This window comes from Apodemus sylvaticus, chromosome 23 (genome assembly GCF_947179515.1).
Source record: "Apodemus sylvaticus chromosome 23, mApoSyl1.1, whole genome shotgun sequence".
Classification (NCBI taxonomy): Eukaryota; Metazoa; Chordata; class Mammalia; order Rodentia; family Muridae; genus Apodemus; species Apodemus sylvaticus.
The window spans coordinates 14,494,587-14,506,015 of record NC_067494.1 but is presented as its reverse complement, the minus strand read 5'-3'; the positions used below and the strand labels follow the sequence as shown (position 1 = coordinate 14,506,015).

The 11,429-nt window shown below is 44.3% G+C and overlaps 2 pseudogenes; one reads left to right on the top strand and one right to left on the bottom strand.

Annotated features, from left to right (window-relative positions):
* Positions 1-5,938: 5,938 nt before the first annotated feature.
* Positions 5,939-10,402, bottom strand: LOC127673499 (nascent polypeptide-associated complex subunit alpha-like; annotated as a pseudogene).
* On the top strand, positions 8,256-9,794 carry LOC127674186 (spastin-like; annotated as a pseudogene).
* Positions 10,403-11,429: the final 1,027 nt, after the last annotated feature.

The window sequence follows — 11,429 nt, the reverse complement described above, 5'->3', positions numbered from 1 at the left end:
AGGACTCCTGTTTCCGTGATGCCAAGTACTCTTCTGAAGGGCAAATGTCAGAGAAGCAGACTCTAGTTAAGAAGCCCCGCAGCTCTTCACCCTCTTTTCTATGTAATCATTGACTGTCTCAGCTTAGGCAGACCCCTCAGATGCATACCATGATACCGTGAGGACTTATTTCAAAAGTACTTTTAGTGACTTTCATCAAGTACTGTAGTATAAAATATGTCAGACAGCATCCATGTTCCTGGGGATGGAAATCTAGATGAACACACAGGGGAAAGGGAGGCATCATAGGACACATGGAGCATTCAACATGGACCTGGTGTTCAGGAAAGACCCTGGAGTAATGCTGCAGCCTGGCACAGAAAGGGAGCTGCCAGCTGTGAGCTTGGCACTCATCCCTGTTCCCACTGGGCCCCTTCACACAACACTGTTGGCATCAGATCTCAGGTTCTCTCACGTTAAACCACACACCTAATCCATTCTCAAGGAGAGACCTCTGCCTGTCTGTGATCTGCTTGAGTCCCAGTCTCTCTCCCCTTCTTCAGGACCTGGTTTCCCAGCACACTTAATGCCCTAGGTTTTCCCAGACTTTCACTAACAGCTGAAGAGGACATAGTACCCTAGAGGTATCCTGTTAAGCAGACTGCACAAGGAAGCAGGCCAGATCCAGTGAACTTGTACACATTTAATGTCACACCAATCCCAGTAGATTCTGTGTGACACATTCCACAGACTGAGGCATTAAACTTCAAGGAGGAGGTCTCCTGGGAAAGGTTGTGGAACTCTCTAGCTAGAGGGTAATTCTGAGCCTTAGTTCTCAACTATAAGTGATTCTGTCACAATCAGGAAGATTGATGTTATCTGTGATTGATCCTCTAAATCTGTTACATGGGAAACATTATACCTGATTGATTTTGCATTTCCTTGTGCCAAATGGTTATGACAACTGTGCCTGCTTCACTGGATACATCATTTGAAATGGTAATACCAACTCCTCCTGTATAAGAACCCTTACTACAGAGCTCCTAAATACATTCAGATTCAAACCTCTGTGTTTGTTTCTGTTTGTCATCCACCAAACCTGTGCAGGTCCTGAGAACCAAAACCCTGATTTTCCCTTGGTCATGATATCCACCCCCCCTGGGTCAGACCATGGCATTTACTGTCCTGTGTTTGTGTGAGCACTGACATCCAAAATTAAATAATATTTTATAAGAGGAACATTTAACAAGTTTGAAATATGATGACACTAAAAAAGCACAAAAGGAGTGCTAAAAATTAATAAAAACGTCTTTCCCTTCCCTTCCCCAAAATTCTGCTTTGATGTAAACTGGCACAGACTTGGTGGCTGCTTTCCTGGTCCCTTCAACCAGCTTCCTCCCCCCCCCCCCCACCTCTGCCTCCTGTTTCTTCCAATCTCTTTGGTTTCCCCTGCTCTGATTTCCCTATCCTAACATTCCTGAGGCTTGGCCTTTGCCTGGAGAGGCTGGGATTCCTACTCACTAAGTAGATGTCACCAGAAGACTGGGTGAAGGTGAACCTGAGCTCTCTGGAGCCCAAGAACTAGCCTTGTGATTGTGAACTGAAGGCCACAACCTTGGATCATGATGAAAAAACACAATTGTTACCTGTAAGAAAAATCAACTTAGAAGTTTGATTATGGAAAACTGTGTTGCTTAATGAGAAACAGAGAATGGTGCAGGATATTTAACGAAAGCCTGACTTCAAATTTGGGCCAATAAAAAATTAATCATGCAGGTCTGGGCGGGAGGTCTTGATCTCTAAGATTAAGAATTGACAAATGGGACCTCATAAAATTACAAAGTTTCTGTAAGGCAAAAGACACTGTCAAAGGGACAAAATGGCAACCAACAAATTGGGAAAAGATCTTCACCAATCCTTCATCCGACAGAGGGCTAATATCCAATATATACAAAGAACTCAAGAAGTTATACCCCAGAGAACCAAACAACCCTATTAAAATGGGGTACAGAGCTAAACAAAGAATTTTCACCTGAAGAACTTCAGATTTCTAAGAAGCACCTTATCTACACAATGGAGTACTATTCAGCCATTAGAAACAATGAATTCATGAAATTCTTAGGCAAATGGATGGAGCTAGAGAACATCATACTAAGTGAGGTAACCCAACTCAAAGGGTGAATCATAGTATGCACTCACTAATAAGTGTATATTAACCTAGAAAACTGGAATACTCAAAACATAATCCACACATCAAATGAGGTACAAGAAGAAACGAGGAGTGGCCCCTTGTTCTGGAAAGACTCAGTGAAGCAGTATTCAGCAAAACCAGAACGGGGAAGTGGGAAGGGGTGGGTGGGAGGACAGGGGGAGAAAAGGGGGCTTATGGGACTTTCGAGGAGTGGGGGGCTAGTAAAGGGGAAATCATTTGAAATGTAAATAAAACAATATATCGAATAAAAGAAAAAGAAATGTTCAACACCATTAGGGAAATGCAAATCAAAACAACCCTGAGATTTCACCACACACCAGTCAGAATGGCTAAGATTAAAAACTCAGGAGACAGCAGGAGTTGGCAAAGATGTGGAGAAAGAGGAACACTCCTCCACTGCTGGTGGGATTGCAAGCTGTTACAACCACTCTGGAAATCAGATTGGCGGTTCCTCAGAAACCTGGGCACAACACTTCTGGAGGGCCCTACTATACCACTCCTGGGCATAAACCCAGAGGATTCCCCAGCATGTAATAAGGACACATGCTCCACTATGTTCATAGCAGCCCTATTTATAATAGCCAGAAGCTGGAAAGATCCCAGATGTCCCTCAAAGGAGGAATTTTTTGATACAGAAAATGTGGTATATATATACACAATGGAGTACTATTCAGCCATTAGAAACAATGAATTCATGAAATTCTTAGACAAATGGATGGAGTTGGAGACCATCATCCTAAGTGAGGTAACCCAGTCTCAAAAGAACACTCATAGTATGCACTCACTAATAAGTGGATATTAGCCATAGAAGCTTGGAATACCGAAGACACAATCCACAAATCAAATGATGCCCAAGAAGAAGGAAGGAGTAGACCCTGGTCCTGGAAAGGCTCAGTGCAGCAGTGGAGAGCAATACCAGGACAGGGAAGTGGGAAGGGGTAGATGGGGAAACAAAGGAGGGAAGAGGGCTTATGGGACTTCCAGGGAGGGGTGATCAAAGAAAGGAGAAATCGTTTAAATGTAAATAAAGAATATATAGAGTAAAAAAAAGAAAGAAAGAAAAGAAAAAGTTGGCACAGACACCTGGTGACCAAGAAGCCATACATGTTTTAATCGCTTGGATCTACCACCATATAAGAGCTATGAACAACTAAAGGAAAAACTTCTTTTTGCAATAGAAGAGACAGAGGGATTTGAACAAGAATGACTGCACCTTGTCCTGGAGGAGCTCTTGCATTTAAATACCCCAGCCAAGAAAAATTGCAGATAGTGGATATAAGCTGTTCATTCTGTACAGATAATTTTCTGTATAAATGTATAAATGTATTCTGTTCTTCCACAGAAATATGCAAAACATTTCATCATTTTCTACGTTATTTATTATTCCCTTTAAATGACTGACCAGGAAAAAAATCATCCTTAAATTTTGATGCAAGCAAGAGAATGTATTAAAAAGTATATATCTATATAACCATATATGACAGTGACTCTAGTGTTATAGAGCACCAGGTGTATTAAACATGGCAGCTGTTCATTCACAAAACTGAATTTGCTTTGCCTTGTTTCTGTTATCCAGGGGAAACGTGCAAACGTTCCATGTTCTCCCTAAGTGACACTGGATTGTGCTGAGCTGCATGGCTGTTCAGGAAGGGATTTAGGGCTTCAGCCAACTCTGACTTTAAGTGTATTTTTTAAAATGCTGCTGGTTTTTCTGAAGACAAGTACTTCAACTTACTAAGTTGTATTAAATGAATAGTTTGTTTTTTTTTTTTAAATCCCATCATTATATCAATCAGGAAACAGAGGAGTGGTGTAAGAGTTCCAGTACCATCTAGGAGCAGCTGGAATTGATTGCCTGAATAGCAGAGGTTTATTTACATCTTACTTTTGGATGTTGGGTATTTGTGGAAGTTTAAAGAATCAGACATTTCTATACTTAACATTTTTAAACTTGCAATGTTCTTCAAATGTAATTAATAATAAATTGATAATTTAATACTTAGGGATACATAAAAGATTCTGAACATTGCTGCTTTTGTGCTCAAGATTTTCTTTTATGAAATCAAAGCTGTTATAAATGGATTGGAAAGCTGCAGAAGTATTTAAACACTCACACTAAGAACTTTTATTAGTGTTTGAATGTCCCCCACCGCTTCCTTTCTAAACTCAAAATGTTTCTAAATCCAGTAGGTTATTAAAAATCCTTTGTGCCCCTTATTTTATATAGAGCAATTTTTCTCCAAATGATTCTGATTTTCTTTTCATTATAAGGGCAATCATAGCATATGAAAAATATTAAAATCTAATGCGAATGATACTGCTACTTTTAGCAAATTGGGCTTCCTAATTAAAATAAAACATTAATTCCACTTTAATCCTTTCAATATGTACTGTGAAGTTCATTAACTCAAATTTTTGTAACTATGAAGTTCATTTAGAATTATAAATTCTCTCCACTAATTTAGTTTTGCTAAGATTTTATTTCTCTACTTTAGACTATGTCCTTTAGTTTTATTCAGAATTCAAAAATAAAAGCAGTAGGCGACTTAGTTGAATAAACTATTCAAAAATCTGGTTATAACCCTATTAAAAAATGGGGTACAGAGTTAAACAAAGAATTCTCACCTGAAGAACTTCGGATGGCGGAGAAGCATCTTAAAAAATGCTCAACTTCATTAGTCATTAGGGAAATGCAAATCAAAACAACCCTAAGATTTCATCTTACACCAGTCAGAATGGCTAAGATTAAAAATTCAGGAGACAGCAGGTGTTGGAGAGGGTGCGGAGAAAGAGGAACACTCCTCCACTGCTGGTGGGGTTGCAAATTGGTACAACCACTCTGGAAAGCAGTCTGGCGGTTCCTCCGAAAACTGGGCACCTCACTTCCAGAAGATCCTGCTATACCACTCCTGGGCATATACCCCACCATGTAATAAGGATACCCCGCCATGTAATAAGGATACATGCTCTACTATGTTCATAGCAGCCCTATTTATAATTGCCAGATGCTGGAAAGAACCCAGGTATCCCTCAACAGAAGAGTGGATACAAAAAATGTGGTATATCTACACAATGGAGTACTATTCAGCCATTAGAAACAATGAATTCATGAAATTCTTAGGCAAATGGATGGAGCTAGAGAACATCATACTAAGTGAGGTAACCCAGACTCAAAAGGTGAATCATGGTATGCACTCACTAATAAGTGGTTATTAACCTAGAAAACTGGAATACCCAAAACATAATCCACACATCAAATGAGATACAAGAAGAAAGCAGGAGTGGTCCCTGGTTCTGGAAAGACTCAGTGAAACAGTATTTGGCAAAACCAGAACGGGGAACTGGGAAGGGGTGGGAGGGAGGACAGGGGAAGAGAAGGGGGCTTACGGGACTTTCAGGGAGGGGGGGCTAGAAAAGGGGAAATCATTTGAAATGTAAATAAATTATATCGAATAAAAAAAATCTGGTTATTCTCAAGGTTAAAGATTTTTTTAATTCTAGTATATGATATGTTATATAGCAAATGATAGCCAGTCTTCAAAAGTCCTGCATAAATTATTCTGTAAAATAATAAACTTGCTATGACAGAAAAAAATGATCATGATGACATCAAATGTCTCAGATGGAAGCATTTACACTCAGACCTCCAGCGTTTAGTAAGGGAAACATTGTTACAGAGTCTCAGGAAAGTGCGCAGTAGTGCTGCTTAGACAGGCTCTCTAAGATGCTTGGGACTCATCAAGTAGTCTAGACATTCTTGCCAGAGGCCAGGGCTGCTGCTGCATCACACTGCCTAGTCCTGACCATGAAAGCACACAGCACCAAGCCCAGCTCTTTCGCAGGAGAAGGACCTGGGGTCAAGTCAGTTCTCAGGGCTGTGAGCAGGTCCTTTATAACCTCAGCTTTCTCATCATGCTTTGGACACGCGGGGCTTTCGGTGGTCAGCAAACTGCCAGAATTCTCTGGGGAGAATGCACTGAAGCTGAGCCTGGTGTCCACACCTGTAATCCCAGCCCTTGGTAGCAAAGGAGAGCAGGGATTGGTTCAGATGCTATAGGGTGGGCAATGGACTGAAGCCTTCAAACAAAAGAACCCACAAAAAGAAGGAAAAGAAAAAGGGGCAGGGAATGGGAAGGTGGGTGGTGTGGCTGTGCTGTCCCTGGATCTGCAGAAGTTCCACAAAATGGTGAACAGGAAAGTGGGAAAGAGCACAGCCTCCCTCGGGTGCAGCCCTTTCTCCTGGAGGAGAGCACTGGCACTGTGCCCAGCATATGCAGTCCTGGAGACTGGGATTCAAACTTCCTCAGGACCCCAGTGGTGCTGAGGGCATCACCAAGAACTCCCTTCTGCCTGCTGTGATCTTCATCCCTGTGGCCCCTCCCCTGCCCTACTGCCATAACTCTTTTCATAACTTCTTCAATCCACTGCAGCCTGGGTGGGGTAGAGCCAGGCAGAACCAGGGTTAAGGGAGGAGAAGCCCAAAAGTTTCCTGGTAGCCCAGGACTGCAAGAATTCCCTGACTTAGCCAGTCCTTGTTCAGTGCCCCAACCCCCTCCATGTAAACCCTAGGAACTCACTGGTTGACAGAGCGGTCCCCAGAGAATTCAGCAGAATGAGGAAAAGATAACACGTGGTGGTTGCTGCCTTTGCCATCATCCTTCCTGAGACCCAGCTGTGTGGCCAGAGCTGTGGAGAGAATGAGAATTCCTCAGTGCCACCCCGAAGAGGACACAGGGCAGAGAACTGAGGAAGTTCCAGGCACCTAGGCTGTGAATTCAGGACTTTTCCAGCCAGGAAAAGGCAGGTTCCTAGTCCACCTTTTCCCACTTCTTTCTGGGAATCCCTCCAGGACCTCTTGGCTCTGAGCCAAGGGCTCAGGGCCTGCCTGTTTAGTGTGCAACTATGCACTGAGGCTGAGGACGTGTTTTTCAGGGACCCCCATACCCCGCGGTCCCTTCATCTCACCTGCAGTTGTGCCCTCCGCGGTCCTTGGGAACCGAATAAAGAAAAGGAGAATAAAGTTGCTGCCTTCAGCTCCTCCTTTACAAAGTGAGGTCAGAATCAGAGAAATTTATACCGGGCCCAAGTTCCTGCCCAGTGAGAAGCCACACCCATGCAGGCAGCATGGAGGAGTAGCATCCACACCGCTGCACTCTTGTTTGTCCTCACAGGAGAAGGTGCCCGAATTTTTTTTTTTCTAGCAGTTTTCTCTTCTCCTCCTCCTCAGCGGGACACAGCCTCAGGTTTTCTCAGACTTAGGCGCGCTCTTTCTCACTTCCTCAATCTCCTTATTTCTCTACACCACAGGCATTTGTCATTCCAGGGACCTAGCCCACCATGCCCTGGTTCTTGCTCTACTTCTTTGTTGCCCTGATGTTTGCCACTGTCGCCCCTCCCCCACTGCGTCCCAGTCACCCCCCCCCCACCCTGTCCTCTCATTTCCTTCCTTCTACTCTCCCTATTGAAGACAGTTATTATCTAGAGGGGAGGTGTTCTCTGCCTTTCCCCTTAGCTCTGTTACTCTTAGAGACAGCATTCCTGTCTGTAGCCCTGGCTGTCCTGGAACTCACTGTGTAGACCAGGCTGGCCTCAGAGATCAGCCTGCATATGTCTATAGAGTGCTGGCATTAAAGCCATGCGCCACCGTGCTTGGTGCTCAAAACCTCTCTCTGTGCTTTCAGGGATTAGATGCGGGCTTCTGCCCTGCTTGGACACTGATGCACTCCCGTGCTATGGGCTATTCCATGGTCAGGGCTCGTCTGTGTGGGAGGAGCCACAGAGAAGGATGACTCCCTCTGTTGAGTGTGACACACCCACTATGCTATGCAGTTTCCTCACACACTGGCATGGGAATCTGTGTCTCCAGGGAGAATTGTTTTTGTTATCCTGTGGGGTTTTGTTTGTTTGTTTGTTTTTTGCCAGTCCAGATGAATTTGAGAATTGCTCTTTCTATCTCTGTAAAAATTAAATGGGAGCGTGCCGGGCCTCCACAGAGAGGAGGCAGCGGTCCAGAGGACCCAGGAAAAGGAGGGGTGGGAGCCCTGGGCAGCTGCAGGAGGACGAGATGAGGTTGTGCTCCTGCCCAGCGAGCAGAAAGAATCGGGCGGCAAGCAGCCTGTGCAGGTGCCAGGCTCCCGGGCTCCGCGGGTGCGCGAGCAGCTCCATGGCCCCGGGCTCTGCAGTGGCCTCCGCCGCCGCCGCTTGGTCGCCTTCGGTCTGCGGGGAGCGGGCTGCACCGCCAGAGGCAGTAGGATTTCTGAATGAGTTCTCCCGCAGTCAACAGAAGAAAAAAACTTCAGGGGGAGCAACCTCTGAGACCGCAAGGCCCCGCCCCCCACCGCGGTCCCCGCCCCTGCGCCAGGCTTGGCTCCCACGTGGAACTTGTACTGCTTCTCACCAGCTGGTGGCCGGCCTCGCCCTGCTGAGCTGCTGGGAGGGCTTTGACAGCGCACCTCATGTGCCCTCCTGGCCACCAAGAAGAGCTGCAAGACCTCACCCTCATCAGCCTCGCCCTCACTCCCAGCGCCCCAACCGATGGCAAGGACAAGAGTTTCCCCGTCTTCCACAAGCAGTCCTTCCAGGACATCTCTAATGCATTACTCATCAAAGAGGAAAGAGGACAGAAGGAACAAGCTGTGGAGTGGTATAAGAAAGGAACCGAAGAACTGGGAAAAGGAATTGCGGTTATAGTTATGGCCAAGGCGAACAGTGTAAAAAAGCTAGATGCCTTTAAGCCAAAATGATAGCTAATTTAGTTATATCCAAGGACCTTTTACAACTTCTAAAGAAGCTGCAACCAGTTTTGCCATTTTCAAAGTCCAAAACGACATCTATAATGAGAGTACTAACCTGACTTGCTGCAATGGACAAGTCCAGTCAGATAGTGGAGCAGCTCTGAAGAGGAAAGACCCCTTAACACATGCTAGTAATGCATTGTCTTGATAAAAAACCTGCCTGAAAAGTGGATCCACAGGGTTTTCTGGTCCCCACAGGGCTCCTGGTTGCAGTCTTTATCCATGGTTTCTGAAGCAAGACCAGGACCTGGACCTGCAGCTCCCACACATAAGGGTACTCCAAAACCAAACAGATCCAACACACCTTCTACACCCTGAAGTGTAGTTCAGGAAAAGAAAGACTTGAAAAATTGTAGCAATGTGGACAGCAATCTTGCTAACCTCCTAATGAATGAATTCGTTGACAATCGAACAGCTCTAAAATTTGATGCTCTAGCTGGTCCTCAGGAACTGGCAAAACAAGTGCTGCAAGAGATTGTGATTCTTCCTCCTCTACCCTTCCTTCTCTGCAGGCTGAGTTGTTCACAGGGCTCAGAACCCCTTGTTAAGGCTTGGTGCTCTTCTGCCCTCCAGGAAGTGGAAAACTGTGCTGCCTAAAGCAGTAGCTGCAGAATCTAATGTGACCTTTTTCAATATAAGTGCTGCAATTTTAACTTCAACATATGTGGGAGAAAGAGAGAAATGGGTGAGAGCTCTTTTTGCTGTGGCTGGAGAACTTCAACCATCTATAATTGTTATAGATGGAGTTGATAGTCTTGTGTGAAAGAAGAGAAGGGGAGCAGGACACTAGTAGACGACTAAAAACGGAATTTTTTTTCTATCGAACAAGAAGCCACAACTTTATTAGTGATAAAAACAGTACACATTTTAAACCAAGCTGTAGTTCCACTTTTCAAAAACCAAAAGGGGCACAAAGATGGGGAGGATGTCCTTGACAATTCTATGTCCATGGCTTCCACACCAGTTTCATCACCCTCTCCTTCTTCACTCTCCTCTTGGACAGTTGGAGTCTGAGTGTTTTCCTGAATGTTTGAAACAGCTTCCCCTCGAACTTTGAAATTCTCAGCAGGGCTAACTGTGCTTGCTGAGACAAATCTTCAGTCTTGGCTTCCTGACACACTGTGTAGATATCTGAAGCTGGGCTCTTGACCCAGTTTGGACACAGCCTTCCTCCCCTTCTCCTCCTCAGACTCTGCTTGGCTTTACCAGCAGGTTCTTCCTGGATTTCAGCTGCAGCTGCCAGCTGGGCTGATCCTGTGGCTGTCTGTGTGGATTCCTGTTCCTCGAGCTCTGGCACTGACTCTTCACTGTCAGACTCTGTCCTGACCCTGTCTCAGCCTGAGGCTGTGGCCACTCCTGCTCTGTCTGTAGCAGGGATGGTTACAGTGGCTTCACCGGCATTTTGTGCAGAGAACATGGTGGGCACTGTTAGATTAGAGTACAGTAAAAGCAGATTCTGGTTTGTCACTGATAATAATCATCACATATATAATAATGTGTACATTGTGTCCAGATGAAAGTACTGCAGAGACAATGGGCTGCAGAAGACGCACAGAGCCCTCTGTTGTCTGTCTCTGAGCCTTTGCCTTGCAGCAGTCTATTTTCTGTTTCCTGTCCCTTAGCACCCTATGGTTGCAGCACCAAGGGTTCTGAGTTCTTTCCTGCTTTCTTACCAACTCCAGAGTGCCAAACGGAAATCTTCCCATTTGCAGTAAGAGAGCTGTACTGAGCCTTTTGTCCACCTAAATATACAAACATTAACCACTTAAGGTGTTCTTTTCACATTTTGTTTTCGCCTTTTATTGCCTTGCAATAAAATAATTTAGAAAACAACTTAATAGCAACAGCAAGAAAAAAAATCTGGCACAACTGAGGTTTCAAAGTCTGAGTCACTCTGTCTGTGTAACATCTGCATCAGTCCTCGGGAGCCCTGCAGTATATTTTTCTAATATGCCAGAACTACACAGTAGACTTAACTTACCCCATCTGGAATTCATTTTTGAATTTATTCTAATATTGAATATTATTGAAGTTGAAGTTATTCTAATATTTTAGAGAGTGAGTTTTAACTTACAAGTTGAGTCACCAGGGCGAGGGAAGGGACATATTAGGAGGTAAGACATTTCTGATTTGAAGTTCATTGTGTGCTTTGAACCTAAGTAATTTTTCTTTAATAAATGTGGGTACCCTTACATTTGGGGTATTGATGTCCAGAATTTGGCTGCACCGCTTTCATATAAGAGAGGACGATAGCATCCTCACTATGTATGTATTAGGATGGGCTTCAGCTCAGTGTTTACATAGAAGAACCTTTAAAACCATGGCTAATTCATGACTCTTTCAGGACAGGTATTAGGTGGTTAACACACTTTTTAAATGTCTAAAAGATACAAAATGAAGTTAACCTAAAATTCAGAGTCAAAGGTATGACTGCGTGACAGTCC